The sequence below is a fragment of the Oncorhynchus keta genome, unplaced genomic scaffold (genome assembly GCF_023373465.1).
Source record: "Oncorhynchus keta strain PuntledgeMale-10-30-2019 unplaced genomic scaffold, Oket_V2 Un_contig_14787_pilon_pilon, whole genome shotgun sequence".
In the NCBI taxonomy this organism is placed as follows: Eukaryota; Metazoa; Chordata; class Actinopteri; order Salmoniformes; family Salmonidae; genus Oncorhynchus; species Oncorhynchus keta.
This window is the reverse complement of record NW_026278948.1, coordinates 62410-81846: the sequence shown is the minus strand read 5'-3', so window position 1 is coordinate 81846 and position 19437 is coordinate 62410. Positions and strand designations below refer to the sequence as shown.

General features: G+C 41.6%; 1 long non-coding RNA gene across 1 annotated transcript; it reads left to right on the top strand.

Annotated features, from left to right (window-relative positions):
- The first annotated feature begins 9511 nt into the window (after positions 1-9511).
- Positions 9512-11671, top strand: LOC127918753 (uncharacterized). The gene is made up of 3 exons (XR_008100733.1): positions 9512-10108; positions 10761-11247; positions 11491-11671. It is a non-coding gene; the product is annotated as an uncharacterized LOC127918753 (long non-coding RNA).
- Positions 11672-19437: the final 7766 nt, after the last annotated feature.

The following is a 19437-nucleotide window of genomic DNA, read 5'->3' as shown; positions in this document are numbered from 1 at the left end:
CTAATTAGTATTTGTCATCTTAATTAAAATCAGGACTGTACTCTGGACACTTTCCTGTTGTGATGTCACCGTTCCTTCATCTAACCCGCTGAGATTACCTGCTATTATTAGAGATGTGTGAGAGTCACTTCATCATGACCACACAATCTGTCGATGTTATAATGGGTGGATGGGGGCATGTGACTAACAGAAATGGAATAATGTGTTCCTGAACAAAGGGGGGGGGGTCAAAATCAAAAGTAACAGTCAGTATCTGGTGTGGCCACCAGCTGCATTAAGTACCACAGTGCATCTCCTCCTCATAGACTGCACCAGATTTGCCAGTTCTTGCTGTGAGGTGTTAGCCCACTCTTCCACCAAGGCACCTGCAATTTCTCGGATATTTCTGGGGGGAATGGCCCTAGCCCTCATCCTCCGATCCAACAGGCCCCAGACCTGCTCAATTGGATTGAGATCCGGGCTCTTGACTGGCCATGGCAGAACACTGACATTCCCGTCTTGCAGGAAATCACGCACAGAACAAGCAGTATGGCTGGTGGCATTGTCATGATGGAGGGTCATGTCAGGATGAGCCTGCAGGAAGGGTACCACATGAGGGAGGGTCATGTCAGGATGAGCCTGCAGGAAGAGTACCACATGAGGAGGAGGATGTCTTCCCTGTAACGCACAGCGTTGAGATTGCCTGCAATGACAACAAGCTCGGTCCAATGATGCTGTGACACACCGCCCCAGACCATGACGGACCCCCCACCTCCAAATCAATCCCGCTCCAGAGTAAAGGCCTCGGTGTTACACTCATTCCTTCGACGATAAACACGAATCTGACCATCACCCCTGGTGAGACAAAACCGTGACTCGTCAGTGAAGAGCACTTTTTGCCAGTCCTGTCTGGTCCATCTTTATTTTAGTGTTTTTCAGAGTCAGTAGAAAGGCCTCTTTAGTGTCTTAAGTTTTCATAACTGTGACCTTAATTGCCTACCGTCTGTAAGCTGTTAATGTCTTAATGACCGTTCTACAGGTGCATGTTCATGAATTGTTTATGGTTCATTGAACAAGCATGGGAAACAGTGTTCAAACCTTTTACAATGAAGATCTGTGAAGTTATTTGGATTTTTACAAATTATCTTTCAAAGACAGGGTCATGAAAAAAGGGACGTTTATTTTTGTTGTTGCTGAGTTCAGCTCCACAGGACACAGCTAATCATGTGGGAGAGAGAATGACTCCAAGACAATGCTAGAAGACACTGTTGAGCGTTGTATAATGCATCCCAAATAGCAGCCTATTGCATATACTACACTAGGACCCTAGTCAAAAAATAGTGCACTATATAGGGAACAGGGTACGATTTGGAACATAACCATTATATTTGTTAAGCCGGGACTGTAAATACAGTCTCCCACCCCTACGGAATATTTATTGAAAGCTATACAACATCTGTCTGTTGTTAAAGATAGTTGCAGTGGCACGAGCAGGGCACAGTACCTACACAATCAGCGTTTTGTGTGATGACGTGGGCTAATCTTTATAGTTGTTGACATATTGTAGCCACTAGCCTGAGTTCCTGGAGAGAACAAAAACACACACAGGCCTTACTAACTGCTATTTCACTTCTCAATGATCTTCCAACTACCGCACGTAGTAGTCTACCTAGCTGTTCCACCACGGGGCAGCCGGACGGCCCCTATGTGTATAGGGACCGGGACCGGTGTTGTACCGTGAACGCGTACCGCACTCAATTCTTCATTGCTGCGCTTCACCTCGCTGTCAGTTTAGCCTACATTTCAGTGATCTTATATTTGTGTCCTTCAAGGCAGCTGTCAATGATCACGTTAGGCTGCATTTCATTATAAAAACATTTTTTTATAGCGGTTGGTCGTGAGGCACTAGTAATGTCTGCATTTTTCGGTTTGGCTATTTGGTTCAAGTGTATTAGTGTATAAATAAATATCTTTGCCAAAATTCGTCATCTCTCTCCCATGTCTTATTCGACTAGTAGTTGTCCTGAAATGTTTATTATTGCTTATTGTTTATTCCAGAGTCTGATCATGACCGAGTACGTTTTGCGTCGTCCGGCGCGATATCATGTCTCACGTCGTTTGTCAACTACTGCTTTAAGACTGCATACTATGTGATGATAATCTTCATAGTTATGCTGACATATTGTAGCTAGAGTGACTGAAAAACGAACTAGCCAATGTTTGCAATGATAATGAGAAAATAATCTCTTGTATGTTGACTGCCTGCATGTGTCTTGCTTATATTTGATATGCTTGCCCAAAATACTACTTGGCACGTACAAAAAAATTAAAGGTTTATGATCATGTCTTGTGTGTAGAACATGATAGCTGCGTGTAGCCCAACACCCATCCTAAAAAAAAACACCCATCCTGCAAAAAAAGAACACAATCACGCTTGAAATCACGCTTGAAATCACGCTTGAAATCACGGAACGCATAGATGGAACATGTCAACATATCTTTAGCTTCCCTCTCACTGACATGTATGGAGAAACTTCATGTTGTAAGTGAGGAGGAAGCTCGTTACCGTTTCTCCTCTTAAAATATGATTAAAACCTCACCTTAACCAAACTGCTAACCATACGCCCAACCTTAAATTATAAGATAAAAAAAAACATTACATTATTTTTTATGAATTTGTATGATATAGCCCATTTGACTTTGTGGCTGTGGTAACTAGTGGAAACCCGGGGAAAGCGGTAGCAAAGCACTGGGAGCAATGAGTAGAAGCCACTGTACCTAACGCACATGGTAGATATCGCCGTATCAATATCAACGGCAAGTCGGGTGACAGATCATCCGGAATCGCAGTCACTCCAGTTGAAATGGGGTTAGTGCTTGGGTTAGTGGGTTAAGTGCTTGAACACCAAAATGAAATATACATCAAAACTAGTGGCAACTGAGCTGCCACCAACTTGAAGGAGAAGAAACCTTTAACTTTTCTGGAGTATTGAAACACATCATCCTGAGATGTTTTGAAACATTACATGGTGTGTTAGTCAAGTGTTGAGCAACACCTTTACCAGGGACTGGGAGAACTACGGGAAGTGGTTGAAAGCACTATTATAGCGCTTCGTGTTCAGCTCAGTGCAGAATTTGAACAGAACAGAACACCTTTGGTGTCGTTTCCTCACTCTAAAGCTTTGAAACACACTAGTGGTTAGAGTGTTGGGCCAGTAACTGACAGGTTGCTGGATCGAATCCCTGAGCTGACAAGGTAAAAAAATCTGTCGTTCTACCCCAGAGCAAGGCAGTTAACCCAGTTCCCTTTGCCAGTATGATGTTTTGAATCCCGTCTAGTGCAGAATTAGATCACATCTTCTGGGGTATTTTAATATTTACCATTGGCAGATACATAAGATACATAATTGAGGAGGACAGGCTCATGGTAATGACTGGAGCGGAATTAGTGTTATGGTATCAAATACAATTATTTTAATTGTACCTTTTATTTAACTAGGTAAGTCAGATAAGAACAAATTCTTATTTACAATGACGGCCTACCAGATGGCCATAGCAGTACGACGCTGGGCCAATTCCGAGCTGGTCACGCGTGCACCTCAGCCACACTCAAGATACTAAATGACATCATAACCGCCATTGATAAAAGACTGTGCAGCCGTCTTCATCGACCTGGCCAAGGCTTTCGACTGCCTATTGTCCGGACCTCTGGCAGTCTCTATGGGGGTGCCACAGGGTTCAATTCTCAGGCTGACCTTTTCTCTGTATATATCAACGATGTCGCTCTTGCTGCGGGTGATTCCTTGATCCACCTCTACGCAGACGACACCATTCTGTATACATCTGGCCCTTCTTTGGACACTGTGTTAACTAACCTCCAAACAAGCTTCAATGGCATCCAACAGCTCTTAAACTCGAGTAAAACTAAATGCATGTATTTTAACTGACCGCAGCCCGCACCTGCCCGACCAGCATCACTACTCTGGACGGTTCTGACTTAGAATATGTGGACAACTACAAATAGTTAGGTGTCTGGCTAGACTATAAACTCTCCTTCCAGACTCATTAAGCATCTCCAATCCAAAATTAAATCTAGAATCAGCTTCATATTTCGCAACAAAGCCTCCTTCACTCATGCTGCCAAACATAACCTTGTACAACTGACTATCCTACCGATCCTCGACTTCGGCGATGTCATTTACCAAACGGCTTCCAACACTCTACTCAGCAAACTGGATGCAGTCTATCACAGTGCCATCCGTTTTGTCACCAAAGCCCCATATACCACCCATCACTACGACCTGTATGCTCTTGTCGGCTGGCCCTCGCTACATATTCGTCGCCAGACCCATTGGCTCTAGGTCATCTATAAGCCTTTGCTAGGTAAATCTCCGCCTTATCTCAGATCACTGGTCACGATGGCAACACCCATCCGTAGCACGCACTCCGGCAGGTATATCTCACTGGTCATCCCCAAAACCAACACCCCCTTTGGCCGCCTTTCCTTCCAGTTCTCTGTTGCCAATGACTGGAACGAATTGCAAAAACATCGCTGAAGTTGGAGACTTGTATCTCCCTCACTAACTTTAAGCATCAGCTGTCTGAGCAGCTCACTGATAGCTGCAGCTGTACACAGCCCATCTGTAAATAGCACACCCAATCTACTTACCTCATCCCCATATTGTTTTTATTAACTTTTTTTTGCTCTTTTCCACACCAGTATTTCTACTTGCACATCATCATCAGCTGCCGTGGCCTTCATCAGAACATACTCTGCTCATCATCATCTGCTCATCTATCACTCCAGTGTTAATCCACTAAATTGTAATTACTTCGCTACTACGGCCTATTCATGGCCTTACCTCCTTACGCCATTTGCCCACTTTTTTTTTCTATTGTCTTATCGACTGTACTTTTGTTTATCCCATGTATAACTGTGTTGTTGTCTGTGTCGCACTGCTTTGCTTTATCTTGGCCAGGTCACAGTTGTAAACGAGAACTTGTTCTCAACTGGCCTACCTGGTTAATATATATATATTTTTTAAATAAAATAAAATATATATATATTTTGTGCCGACCAATGGGACTTCCAATCACGGCCGGTTGTGATACCGCCTGGAATCAAACCAGGGTCTAGGGTGACGCCTCTAGCACGGAGATGCACTGCCTCAGACTGCTGCGGTCCATAGTCTCCATGTTTTTTGATGAATTTTAATTTAATCTGTTCCAGCCATGATCCTCCTCCGCCGTCCTCCTCTCAGCAGCCCCCTGTGGTATCCGATCATTTGCCCCTTTTAACCCATTTTGAAAGCATTGTTGAGCACAGGGCTCACTCCACCAGCAGTAACTAGAGGTTTATCAGCAAGCATTGCAGTGTTTGTCTCTACCATGTTTGAATTGTGGGAATGGGTCGCCTCATCATCAGTAGTGGTGGTAAAATCACCAGGGAAGTCAAGCCAGGGGGGGGGGGGACATATTACAACCTGTGAAAATTGCATTTGCTCTTATAACCTGTTCATGTACCATGACACCGTGATATATAGTCCTTAGGCCGACACAATAAGAAGACACAGTGGCAGAATCAATTCAACCACACCTTCGTTTCATCACAAAACCGGAGAGCAACATGCCAACATCTATCCGGTGAAGTCCACAAAGCATATTGCATGGACAGTAACAGACACTTACATGACCTACAACATGATCAAGCAAGTTGATGTTTCTGACATTTTCAGACCACTAAACAACTATTTAGTGGTCTGGAGGTCCTTCTGTAGCTCAGTTGGTAGAGCATGGCGCTTGTAACGCCAGGGTAGTGGGTTCGATCCCCGGGACCACCCATACGTAGAATGTATGCACACATGACTGTAAGTCGCTTTGGATAAAAGCGTCTGCTAAATGGCATATATTATTATATTATTATTATATATTATTATATTATTATTATATATTATTATATTATTATTATATATTATTATATTATTATTATATATTATTATATTATATATATATTATTATATTATATATATATTATTTAGAACCACGGAGAGTTACCACTAGTGCACAAAGAAAAACAGGTGCTGCCTCCACTATTCCAGCACCATTTCAACATAATCTAATCACCTCTGATAAGTCTTGTACAGTGACAACTAAAAGATACCACTTCGTCCAATCAACTTTAGCTAAATATGACATGGCTGTCCATGGTTCTGATTTCTGTGTGCGTGCTTGCAAGTAAAACATATATATATATTTTTTAAGCATGTTGACTCACCCTACTTGTAGAGAAACACCAGCAATGCCATCAATCTCTCTGTCATGTTCCCTGTCTATGATTCTGTCAAAAAGGACACTGTTTTAGTTTTTTGGTATCCTGGACTACCTGGCTAAAATGCTAACTAGCCTAACTTCCTTTCATGGGCAACGATGCGCCAGTCCAACTAGTTCACATTAGGCTAACGTTACTACATATTTAACTTCCATTCTCTCAGGCCAGGGGACAATGTACACATTTACAGTTGGATTAGAATCATTGGCCAGTAAGGATGTGATTGGTCTGAAGCCAAACCCAAACTGGCTTCCCTTTACACTTTTGCTTTTGGTGTGCCAGGAACATTCACAGCTGAGCTCACTTAGTTTAGCTCAACGCTGATTATCTATTATTTTATACCTTTTTTTTTAAATCAAGGGAGGCCAAACGCTCGCTGGCTTCCCTTACATTCAATGCTACGGGCGGCAACAATGTCAGACTCATTTTTTTGACCAGATAGAACCAGATACTTGGGCTACACATACTAAAACAGAGGAAGGCTGTTTCATACGTTCAGATGCTTTCTCCGGTGAGATACATTCAGCCTCTTGTGAATTTGAAGGACGTTTATGAAACACAGAGAGACAAAATGGCTCATTATTGAATTTTTGACTTCTGACAAGGTTTGGATATTCGTTCATCGTGGTCCATCACACCTCAACACACTGGTTAATATAGAATTACAGAAGTATTCTTTTCTTTCTTCAAACATACATACAATATTGTTGTTAAAAAAAAATCATAATATCAAAATGACCCACTGTCTGTTAAAAACAAGAGCCATGTGGCAAGACAGGAAGTGCAAGGAGATTACAACCAGACTTCCAATGAGTTCAATCACTCCAAAAAAAATGAAATTAACAAATCATTGAAATTACTTGCATATGTTGGTCGTTCTGTTATTGTTGTTGTTCACCCCAGAATCATTTCTGTTGAGTGTGTAAAATTCCAATAAAATTCCAAAGCAATGTACCATCTTACTGCCTCAGAAGTCAGAGGTTCAATTCCTGCTTCCACTTGTCCCACGATCTGCTGTTTCTAATCTGTCTAAATAAAGCATTTCAGAGTTCTTTTCTGTTTATAAAGCATTTTCGGTGTACCAGAACGCTTACATCGGATTTAATAATCAAACACCAGCTCTCAGGCTAGATGCATTACTTTTCATGGTTTCATTACACAATCATGCTGTTAAGATCATTTCTATTTTTACACAGTGTAGACAGAGACTGAAGCTCTGAGAGAAACTGCTGGGAGACATAGTGGCGGTTGGTTCTATGAAACTCTGGCAGAATCCTTCTCTGTCCAAATGGCATCCGTTTCCCGTTGATCTGATCTTCATCTAGGTCAAGATAATAGACAAACACAGTCTGCTTAAACTAATAACACACAAACAATTATACGTTTTCATGCCTTTATTGAACACACCGTGTAAACATTCACAGTGCAGGGTAGGAAAAGTATGTGAACCCTTGGATTTAATAACAAGTTGACCCTCCTTTGGCAGCAATAATCTCAACCAAACGTTTTCTGTAGTTGCGGATCAGTCCTGCACAACGGTCAGGAGGAATTTTGGACCATTCATCTTCACAAAACTGGTTCAGTTCAGCAATATTCTTTGGATGTCTGGTGTGAACCGCTCTCTTGAGGTCCTGCCACAGCATCTCAATCGGGTTGAGGTCAGGACTCTGACTGGGCCACTCCAGAAGGCATATTTTGTTCTGTTGAAGCCATTGTGTTGTTGATTTACTTCTGTGTTTTGGGTCGTTGTCCTGTTGCGTCACCCAACTTTTGTTGAGCTTCAATAGCCTTACATTCTCCTGAAAAATGTCTTGATAAACTTGTGAATTCGTTTTTCCGTTGATGACAGCAAGCTGTCCAGGCCCTGAGGCACCAAAGCAGCCACAAACCATGATGCTCCCTCCACCAGACTTTACAGTTGGGATGAGGTTATGTCAAGTGTCAGTGCGCGGCGGTGAGGTCGGAGTCCGGTGCAGAACACATAACTGAGTAAAATACATACTTTACTCGAAAAAAGAAACAACGATGATTTCCACGCAGGAAAAAACACACCAGCTCACAGAAGTCTTTAACACCAAACAAAGAACAAACACGCACAAAACCATGTGGGAACCAGAGGGTTAAACAGGGAATAAATAATAACGTAATGGGAACCAGGTGTGTACAATCAAGACAAAACAAATGGAAAAAATAAACGTAGATCGGTGGCGGCTAGAAAGCCGGTGACGACGACCGCCGAACGAACAAGGAGAGGCACCAACTTCAGCGCAAGTCGTGACAGGTGTGTTGTGCCTTTTTTTCTCCACACGTGGTGTTGTGTGCTCCTTCCAAACAATTCAACTGTAGTTTCAACTGTCCACTGAATATTTTCTCAGTAGCGCTGTGAAACATCCAGGTGCACTTTCGCAAACTTCAGACGTGCAGCAATGTTTTCTTCTTCCGTGGTGTCCTCCCATGAACACACGTTTAGTGTTTTACGTTTCATAGACTCGACAACAGAGATGGTAACAAGTTCCAGAGATTTCTGTAAGTCTTTAGCTGACACTCTAGGATTCTTTTTAACATCATCTGCGCTGTGCTCTTGCAGTCATCTTTGCAGGACGGCCACTCCTAAGGAGAGTAGCAGCAGTGTTGAACTTTCTCCATTTATAGAAAATTTGTTTTACCGTGGACTGATGAACATCAAGGCTTTTAGAGATACTGTTGTAACCCTTTCCAGCTTTATGCAAGTCAACAATTCTTAATCTTAGATCTTCTGAGATCTCTTTTGTTAAAGGCATGGTTCACATCAGGCAATACTTCTTGTAAATAGCAATCTCACATTTTGTGAGTGTTTTTTATGGGGCAGGGCAGCTCTAACCAAATTCTCCAATCTCGTCTGATTCGACTCCAGGTTAGACTCTTGACTCCAATTAGCTTTTGGAGAAGTCATTAGCCTTGGGGTTCACATACTTTTTCCAACCTACACTGTAAATGTATTCAATATAAAACCACAATAATGTGTGTGCTGTTAGTTTAAGCAGACTGTGTTTGTCTGTTGTTGTGACTGAGATGAAGATCAGATCAAATTTGATGACCAATTTATGCAGAAATCCAGGTAATTCCGAAGGGTTCACATACCTTTTGTGTGTTGTGGTTAGGTGTGTGATAAAGGTTGTGTGTGTTATAAGTGTGTGTTAAAGGTTGTGTGTTAAGGTTGTGTGTGTGTTAAAGGTTGTGTGTGTTATAAGTGTGTGTTAAAGGTTGTGTGTGTTAAAGTGTGTGTGTTATAGGTTGTGTGTGTTAAAGTGCGTGTTAAAGGTTGTGTGTGTTAAAGGTTGTGTGTGTTAAAGGTTAGGGGTTAAAGGTTGTGTGTGTTATAGGTTGTGTGTGTTATAGGTTGTGTGTGTTAAAGGTTGTGTGTTAAAGGTTGTGTGTGTTAAAGGTTGTGTGTTAAAGGTTGTGTGTGTTAAAGGTTGTGTGTGTTAAAGGTTGTGTGTGTTAAAGGTGTGTGTTATAAGTGTGTGTTAAAGGTTGTGTGTGTTAAAGGTTGTGTGTGTTAAAGGTTGTGTGTTAAAGGTTGTGTGTTAAAGGTTGTGTGTGTTAAAGGTTGTGTGTGTTAAAGGTTGTGTGTTAAAGGTTGTGTGTGTTAAAGGTTGTGTGTGTTAAAGGTTGTGTGTGTTATAAGTGTGTGTTAAAGGTTGTGTGTGTTAAAGGTTGTGTGTGTTAAAGGTTGTGTGTGTTATAAGTGTGTGTTAAAGGTTGTGTGTGTTAAAGGTTGTGTGTGTTAAAGGTTGTGTGTGTTATAAGTGTGTGTTAAAGGTTGTGTGTGTTAAAGGTTGTGTGTGTTATAGGTTGTGTGTGTTAAAGGTTGTGTGTGTTATAAGTGTGTCTGTTAAAGTTTGTGTGTGTTAAAGGTTGTGTGTGTTAAAGGTTGTATGTGTTATAAGTGTGTGTTAAAGGTTGTATGTGTTATAAGTGTGTGTTAAAGGTTGTGTGTGTTAAAGGTTGTGTGTGTTAAAGGTTGTGTGTGTTATAGGTTGTGTGTGTTATAAGTGTGTGTTAAAGGTTGTGTGTGTTATAAGTGTGTGTTAAAGGTTGTGTGTGTTAAAGGTTGTGTGTGTTATAGGTTGTGTGTGTTAAAGGTTGTGTGTGTTATAAGTGTGTGTTAAATGTTGTGTGTGTTAAAGGTTGTGTGTGTTATAAGTGTGTGTTAAATGTTGTGTGTGTTAAAGGTTGTGTGTTAAAGGTTGTGTGTGTTAAAGGTTGCGTGTGTTAAAGGTTGTGTGTTAAAGGTTGTGTGTGTTATAAGTGTGTGTTAAAGGTTGTGTGTGTTAAGGTTGTGTGTGTTAAAGGTTTTGTGTGTTAAGGTTGTGTGTGTTAAAGTGTGTGTGTTAAAGGTTGTGTGTTAAAGCTTGTGTGTGTTAAAGGTTGTGTGTGTTAAAGGTTGTGTGTGTTAAAGTGTGTGTTAAAGGTTGTGTGTGTTATAAGTGTGTGTTAAAGGTTGTGTGTGTTAAAGGTTGTGTGTTAAAGGTTGTGTGTTAAAGGTTGTGTGTGTTAAAGGTTGAGTGTGTTAAAGGTTGTGTGTTAAAGGTTGTGTGTGTTAAAGGTTGTGTGTGTTAAAGGTTGTGTGTGTTAAAGGTTGTGTGTGTTATAAGTGTGTGTTAAAGGTTGTGTGTGTTAAAGGTTGTGTGTGTTAAAGGTTGTGTGTGTTAAAGGTTGTGTGTGTTAAAGGTTGTGTGTGTTATAAGTGTGTGTTAAAGGTTGTGTGTGTTAAAGGTTGTGTGTGTTAAAGTGTGTGTGTTAAAGGTTGTGTGTGTTAAAGCTTGTGTGTGTTAAAGGTTGTGTGTGTTAAAGGTTGTGTGTGTTATAAGTGAGTGTTAAAGGTTGTGTGTGTTATAAGTGTGTGTTAAAGGTTGTGTGTGTTAAAGTGTGTGTGTTAAAGGTTGTGTGTGTTAAAGGTTGTGTGTGTTAAAGGTTGTGTGTTAAAGGTTGTGTGTGTTAAAGGTTGTGTGTGTTATAGGTTGTGTGTGTTATAGGTTGTGTGTTAAAGGTTGTGTGTGTTAACGGTTGTGTGTGTTAAAGGTTGTGTGTGTTAAAGGTTGTGTGTGTTATAAGTGTGTGTTAAAGGTTGTGTGTGTTATAAGTGTGTGTTAAAGGTTGTGTGTGTTAAAGTGTGTGTGTTAAGGTTGTGTGTGTTAAAGGTTGTGTGTTAAAGGTTGTGTGTGTTATAAGTGTGTGTTAAAGGTTGTGTGTGTTAAAGTGTGTGTGTTAAAGGTTGTGTGTGTTAACGGTTGTGTGTGTTAAAGGTTGTGTGTGTTAAAGGTTGTGTGTGTTATAAGTGTGTGTTATAAGTGTGTGTTATAAGTGTGTGTTAAAGGTTGTGTGTGTTAAAGGTTGTGTGTGTTAAAGGTTGTGTGTGTGTGTGTGTGTGTGTGTGTGTGTGTGTGTGTGTGTGTGTGTGTGTGTGTGTGTGTGTGTGTGTGTGTGTGTGTGTGTGTGTGTGTGCGTGCGTGCGTGCGTGCGTGCGTGCGTGCGTGCGTGCGTGCGTGCGTGCGTGCGTGCGTGTGTGTGCACATGTCCAACTCAAAATAGTTACCAATACACACACACCACATACTGTACACACACACACACCACATTGTCACGCCTTGGTCATAGTATTTTGTGTTTTCGTTATATATTTGGTCAGGCCAGGGTGTGACATGGGTTTATTTTGTTGTATTTCGTATTGGGGTTTTGTAGTTATTGGGATTGCGGCTGAGTAGGGGTGTAGCATAGGTTTGGCTGCCTGAGGCGGTTCTCAATCAGAGTCAGGTGATTCTCGTTGTCTCTGATTGGGAACCATATTTAGGTAGCCTGGGTTTCACTGTGTATTTCGTGGGTGATTGTTCCTGTCTCTGTGTAGTTGTTCACCAGACAGGCTGTATAGGTTTTCACGTTCCGTTTGTTGTTTTGTATTTATTAGTCATTTAATGTATCACTATTTTTTCATTAAAGAACATGAGTAACCACCACGCTGCATTTTGGTTCTCTCCTTCAACAAACGAACGCCGTTACAGAATCACCCACTACACACGGACCGAGCGGCGTGGTAACAGGCAGGGACAGCAGGAGCAGCGAAGGGAGGACGTTATGGACAGCAGAAGTATGGAGTATACGACGTGGGAGGAAATAGACAGGTGGGCGGTCGACCCAGAGGGAGTGCCGGAGTCCGCCTGGGATTCGCTGGAGCAGTGCGAAGAGGGCTATAGGAGAATGGAGTTGGAGAGACAATCACGACGGCGCAGAAGAAAGCCCGTGAGTCAGCCCCAAAAATGTATTGGGGGGGGGGGGCTCAGAGGGAGAGTGGCAGAGTCAGGAGATAGACCTGAGCCAACTCTCCTTGTTAATCGTGAGGAGCCAAGGAGGAGACCAGAACCAGAGCCGGTGTTAGAGGTGAGCGAAGCAGAGATTGCGAAGGAGTTAATGGGGAAAGTGGAGTGGAGCTTGGTGCTTTAGGTACAAGATTTGTCCGACGGAGCGTGTCGGGGATTTGATGGCACCTGGGTCAGCGCTCCATACTCGTCCTGAGGTGCGTGTTAGTCGGCTGGTGAAAAATGTGCCAGCCTCACGCACTAGGCCTCCTGTGTACCTACCTAGCCTTGCACGTCCTGTGCCAGTCCTGCTCTCAGGCTCTCCAGTACACCTTCACGGTCCAGTCCATCCTGTGCCACCTTCACATACCAGTCCTCCGATGGCAGCTCCCCGCACCAGGCTTCCTGTGCGTGTCCTCGATCCAGTACCACCAGTTCCAGCACCACGCACCAGGCCTTCAGTGCGCCTCGCCTGTTCAGCGCAGCCAGCGCTTTCCCCCTCTCCTGCGCTGCTGGAGTCTCCTGCCAGTTTAGCGCAGCCAGAGCCTTCCTCCTCTACAGAGCTGCCAGACTGCATGGAGCAGCCAGAGCTGCCAGTCTGCATGGAGCAGCCAGAGCTGCCAGTCTGCATGGAGCAGCCAGAGCTGCCAGCCTGCATGGAGCAGCCAGAGCTGCCAGCCTGCATGGAGCAGCCAGAGCTGTCAGCCTGCATGGAGCAGCCAGAGCTGCCAATCTGCATGGAGCAGCCAGAGCTGCCAGTCTGCATGGAGCAGCCGGAGCTGTCAGCCTGCATGGAGCAGCCAGAGCTGTCAGCCTGCATGGAGGGGGGGTTCTGTCTCACCTCGGCTGAGTAGGGGTGTAGCATTGGTTTGGCTGCCTGAGGCGGTTCTCAATCAGAGTCAGATGATTCTCGTTGTCTCTGATTGGGAACCATATTTAGGTAGCCTGGGTTTCACTGTGTATTTCGTGGGTGATTGTTCCTGTCTCTGTGTAGTTGTTCACCAGACAGGCTGTATAGGTTTTCACGTTCCGTTTGTTGTTTTGTATTTATTAGTTATTTCATGTATCACTATTTTTTCATTAAAGAACATGAGTAACCACCACGCTGCATTTTGGTCCTCTCCTTCAACAAACGAACGCCGTTACACACACACTAACTACACACAATTCTCCAACTCCGTCAGAGAGTGTCCCTCAGCCCAATGATCAAATCAAATCAAAGTTTATGCACTATGCATTTTTATTTATTTTTTTAGCATCACAACATTGAAGTATTAGAGGCCTCCAGTTTTTAAATGGGATCTTTATATTTACCATCTGGATCTTGTTTTTGTAATAGTGACGTCAGACCTTCTTGCTGAGTACCTGACAGACTATCATTTGTATAATAAAACATGCTACTGATGGCTCTCTGAGTACATAGAAAAAGGTTTGATACACAGTTGAAAGTTGGAAGTTTACATACACTTACGTTGGAGTCATTAAAACTAGCTTATCAACCTCTCCACAAATTTCTTGTCAACAAACTATATTTTGTTGACAAGTCGGTTAGGACATATACTTTGTGCATGACACAAGTAATTTCTCCAACAATTGTTTACAGACAGATTATTTCACCGTATCACAATTCCAGTGGATCAGAAGTTTACATACAGTAAGTTCTGGAAAATTCCAGAAAATGATGTCATGGCTTTAGAAGTTTCTGATAGGCTAATCGACATAATTTGAGTCAATTGGAGGTGTACCTGTGGATGTATTTCAAGGCCTACCTTCAAACTCAGTGTCTCTTTGCTTGACATCATGGGAAAATCAAAAGAAATCAGCCAAGACCTCAGATTTTTTTTGTAGACCTCCACAAGTCTGGTTCATCCTTGGGAGTACTTTCAAAATGCCTGAAGGTACCACGTTCATCTGTACAAACAATAGTATGCAGGTATAAACACCATGGGACCACGCAGCTGTCATACCGCTCAGGAAGGAGATGCGTTCTGCCTCCTAGAGATGAACGTACTTTGGTGCGAAAAGTGCAAATCAATCCCAGAACAACAACAAAGGACCTTGTGAAGGATGCTGGAGAAAACAGGTACAAAAGTATCTATATCCACAGTAAAACGAGTCCTATATCAACATAACCTGAAAGGCTGCTCAGCAATGAAGAAGGCACTGCTCCAAAACCGCCATAAAAAAGCCAGACTACGGTTTGCAACTGCACATGGGGACAAAGATCATACATTTTGGAGAAATGTCCTCTGGTCTGATGAAACAAAAATAGAACTCTTTGGCCATAATGACCATTGTTATGTTTGGAGGGAAAAGGGGGAGGTTTGAAAGCTGAAGAACACCATCCCAACCGTGAAGCACAGGGGTGCCAGCATCATGTTGTGGGGGTGCTTTGCTGCAGGAGGGACTGGTGCACTTCACAAAATAGATGGCATCACGAGGCAGGACATTTATGTGGATATAATGAAGCAACATCTCAAGACATCAGTCAGGAAGTTAAAGCTTTGTCATAAATGGGTCTTCCAAATGGACAATGACCCCAAGCATACTTCCAAAGTTGTGGCAAAATGGCTTAAGGACAACAAAGTCAAGGTATTGGAGTGGCCATCGCAAAGCCCTGACCTCAATCCTATAGAAAATGTGTGGACAGAACTGAAAAAGTGTGTGCAAGCAAGGAGGTCTACAAACCTGACTCAGTTACACCAGCTCTGTCAGGAGGAATGGGCCAAATCTCCCCCAACTTATTGTGGGAAGCTTGTGGAAGCTACCCGAAACGTTTGACCCAAGTTAAACAATTTAAAGGCAATGCTACCAAATACTAATTGAGTGTATGTAAACTTCTGACCCACTGGGAATGTGATGAAAGAAATACAAGCTGAAATAAATAATTCTCTCTACAATTATTCTGACATTTCACATTCTTAAAATAAAGTGGTGATCCTAACTGACCTAAGACAGGGATTTTTTTACGAGGATTAAATGTCAGGAATTGTGAAAAACTGAGTTTGAGTGTATTTGGCTAAGATGTATGTAAACATCCAACTTCAACTGTAGCGCAGGAAGGACCTTATTAAGGACCTAAAGGAAGCCATTCCTACCTCATAAAAGCCTGTTGTACATAATGCATGTTTCCACTGCACAACCTTCCCAGAACCTTCATACAACACAGTGTTATAGAGACCTGCGTGTCCTCCTACCTTTCTGTAGACGATGACGTTGGGAGAGTCCTGATCAGGGTCTGCTGTCCCCACTCCCCTCTGGTCCTGGCTGGACTGGTTCATACTGTAGAGCTCTGTCCCCACTCCACTCTGGTCCTGGCTGGACTGGTTCATACTGTAGACAATTATGAGCTCTGTCTCCTCTCCCTCTCCTTCGTTCAATTTCTTCTTCTGTCGCTGGAGGCTGTGAAAAGAATACATTCGATTCATAGCTGTCTCTAATCTTCTCTTTCACTCCCTCTGCTCTCTTTCTTTCTCTAGTGAATAATGATGATACAGTATAGCTAGTGAATAGTGATGATACAGTATAACTAGTGAATAGTGATGATACAGTATAGCTAGTGAATAGTGATGATACAGTATAGCTAGTGAATAGTGATGATACAGTATAGCTAGTGAATAATGATGATACAGTATAGCTAGTGAATAGTGATGATACAGTATAGCTAGTGAATAGTGATGATACAGTATAGCTAGTGAATAATGATGATACAGTATAACTAGTGAATAGTGATGATACAGTATAGCTAGTGAATAATGATGATACAGTATAGCTAGTGAATAGTGATGATACAGTATAGCTAGTGAATAATGATGATACAGTATAACTAGTGAATAGTGATGATACAGTATAGCTAGTGAATAATGATGATACAGTATAACTAGTGAATAGTGATGATACAGTATAGCTAGTGAATAATGATGATACAGTATAGCTAGTGAATAGTGATGATACAGTATAGCTAGTGAATAGTGATGATACAGTATAACTAGTGAATAGTGATGATATAGTATAGCTAGTGAATAGTGATGATACAGTATAGCTAGTGAATAGTGATGATACAGTATAACTCTAGTGAATAGTGATGATACAGTATAACTAGTGAATAATGATGATACAGTATAACTCTAGTGAATAGTGATGATACAGTATAACTCTAGTGAATAATGATGATACAGTATAACTCTAGTGAATAATGATGATACAGTATAACTCTAGTGAATAGTGATGATACAGTATAACTAGTGAATAGTGATGATACAGTATAACTCTAGTGAATAATGATGATACAGTATAACTAGTGAATAATGATGATACAGTATAACTCTAGTGAATAGTGATGATACAGTATAACTCTAGTGAATAGTGATGATACAGTATAGCTAGTGAATAGTGATGATATAGTATAGCTAGTGAATAGTGATGATATAGTATAGCTAGTGAATAGTGATGATACAGTATAACTAGTGAATAGTGATGATACAGTATAACTCTAGTGAATAGTGATGATACAGTATAACTCTAGTGAATAGTGACGATACAGTATAACTCTAGTGAATAGTGACGATACAGTATAACTCTAGTGAATAGTGGTGATACAGTATAACTAGTGAATAGTGGTGATACAGTATAACTAGTGAATAGTGATGATACAGTATACCTCTAGTGAATAGTGATCATACAGTATAACTCTAGTGAATAGTGATGATACAGTATAGCTAGTGAATAGTGATGATACAGTATAACTAGTGAATAGTGATAATACAGTATAACTAGTGAATAGTGGTGAAACAGTATAACTAGTGAATAGTGATGATACAGTATAACTAGTGAATAGTGATAATACAGTATAACTCTAGTGAATAGTGATGATACAGTATACCTCTAGTGAATAGTGATCATACAGTATAACTCTAGTGAATAGTGATGATACAGTATAACTAGTGAATAGTGGTGAAACAGTATAACTAGTGAATAGTGATGATACAGTATAACTCTAGTGAATAGTGATGATACAGTATAGCTAGTGAATAATGATGATACAGTATAACTCTAGTGAATAATGATGATACAGTATAACTCTAGTGAATAGTGACGATACAGTATAACTCTAGTGAATAGTGGTGATACAGTATAACTCTAGTGAATAGTGACGATACAGTATAACTCTAGTGAATAGTGACGATACAGTATAACTCTAGTGAATAGTGATGATACAGTATAGCTAGTGAATAGTGATGATACAGTATAGCTAGTGAATAGTGATGATACAGTATAACTAGTGAATAGTGATAATACAGTATAACTAGTGAATAGTGGTGATACAGTATAACTTGTGAATAGTGATGATACAGTATAACTCTAGTGAATAGTGGTGATACAGTATAACTCTAGTGAATAGTGAGGATACAGTATAACTCTAGTGAATAGTGGTGATACAGTATAACTCTAGTGAATAGTGGTGATACAGTATAACTCTAGTGAATAGTGAGGATACAGTATAACTCTAGTGAATAGTGGTGATACAGTATAACTCTAGTGAATAGTGGTGATACAGCCGATAACAGTTTATTTTGCTGTTGGTACTGTGGGGCTCTCGATGGTATTGTGTATTACTCCGTTTTGAATTGAGGTTTTGAGAATACAGTGACACAAAGCACTACCTGCGCCTTATTTCAATCCCACGTTGACCAACAACAGAACGAGAGATAAGTCCAAATGGGTGTTTTCTCTATAGTAACTAAATCGACAAATGGAAAGACATTGCTTCACTTTCAATTCAAGAATTAATTCTACTCAGTACAGATATCCACCTTTACATCCTCTGCATGGCCATTTATAGTATATAATAATATCATATATAATATAATATAATATAATATATAATATATATGGCATTTAGCAGACACCGTTATACAAAGCGTCGTGCAGTCATGCATGGATTAGTTTTTTATGTATGTATGGTCCCAGGAATCAAATCCACCCTCTTGGCATTGCAAGATCCATGCTCGAGTAACTGAGATACAGAGGATCACATTACTGCACATCCAGTGATCCCAAAAGGCTGTTCTGATACGAGCTCCATGTGCCAGGCTGACAAGCACCAACACCATTTACAGGTGACATTATTCCAGCATTCAAAACCCGAAACGTTGCCTGCAGCTCTCTGGAGGATCCGATAGTGCCATTTCCATTCCACCTTCCTTTCCCAGGTGCCCCAGGTGTCCCGCTGCTGCCGGCTGGCACCTGACGGGCTGACACCTGTCACAATATTGGCGTCTGTGAGCTGTGGCGTGAGCAGAGGAAGAGATGAGGTGAATACCCAAACAGCCGTTGCTTTGCTCTCACTGTTTACCATACACTCAGAGGTACAAGTTTACCCCTAACCACAGATCTAAGATCAGATTACTTTACCCTGAATCCTAACCTTAACCACGAGGGAGATGTAGCAATATTTGACCATTAGACCTAGAGAAAGCAACGTGTTGACTGTTAGACCAGGAGAAAGCAACGTGTTGACCGTTAGACCAGGAGAAAGCAACGTGTTGACTGTTAGACCAGGAGAAAGCAACGTGTTGACCGTTGGACGAGGAGAAAGCAACGTGTTGACCGTTAGTACCAGGAGAAAGCAACGTGTTGACTGTTAGAGCAGGAGAAAGCAACGTGTTGACTGTTAGACCAGGAGAAAGCAACGTGTTGACCGTTAGACCAGGAGAAAGCAACGTGTTGACCGTTAGACGAGGAGAAAGCAACATGTTGACCGTTAGACCAGGAGACAATTGCTATTTTGGCCGA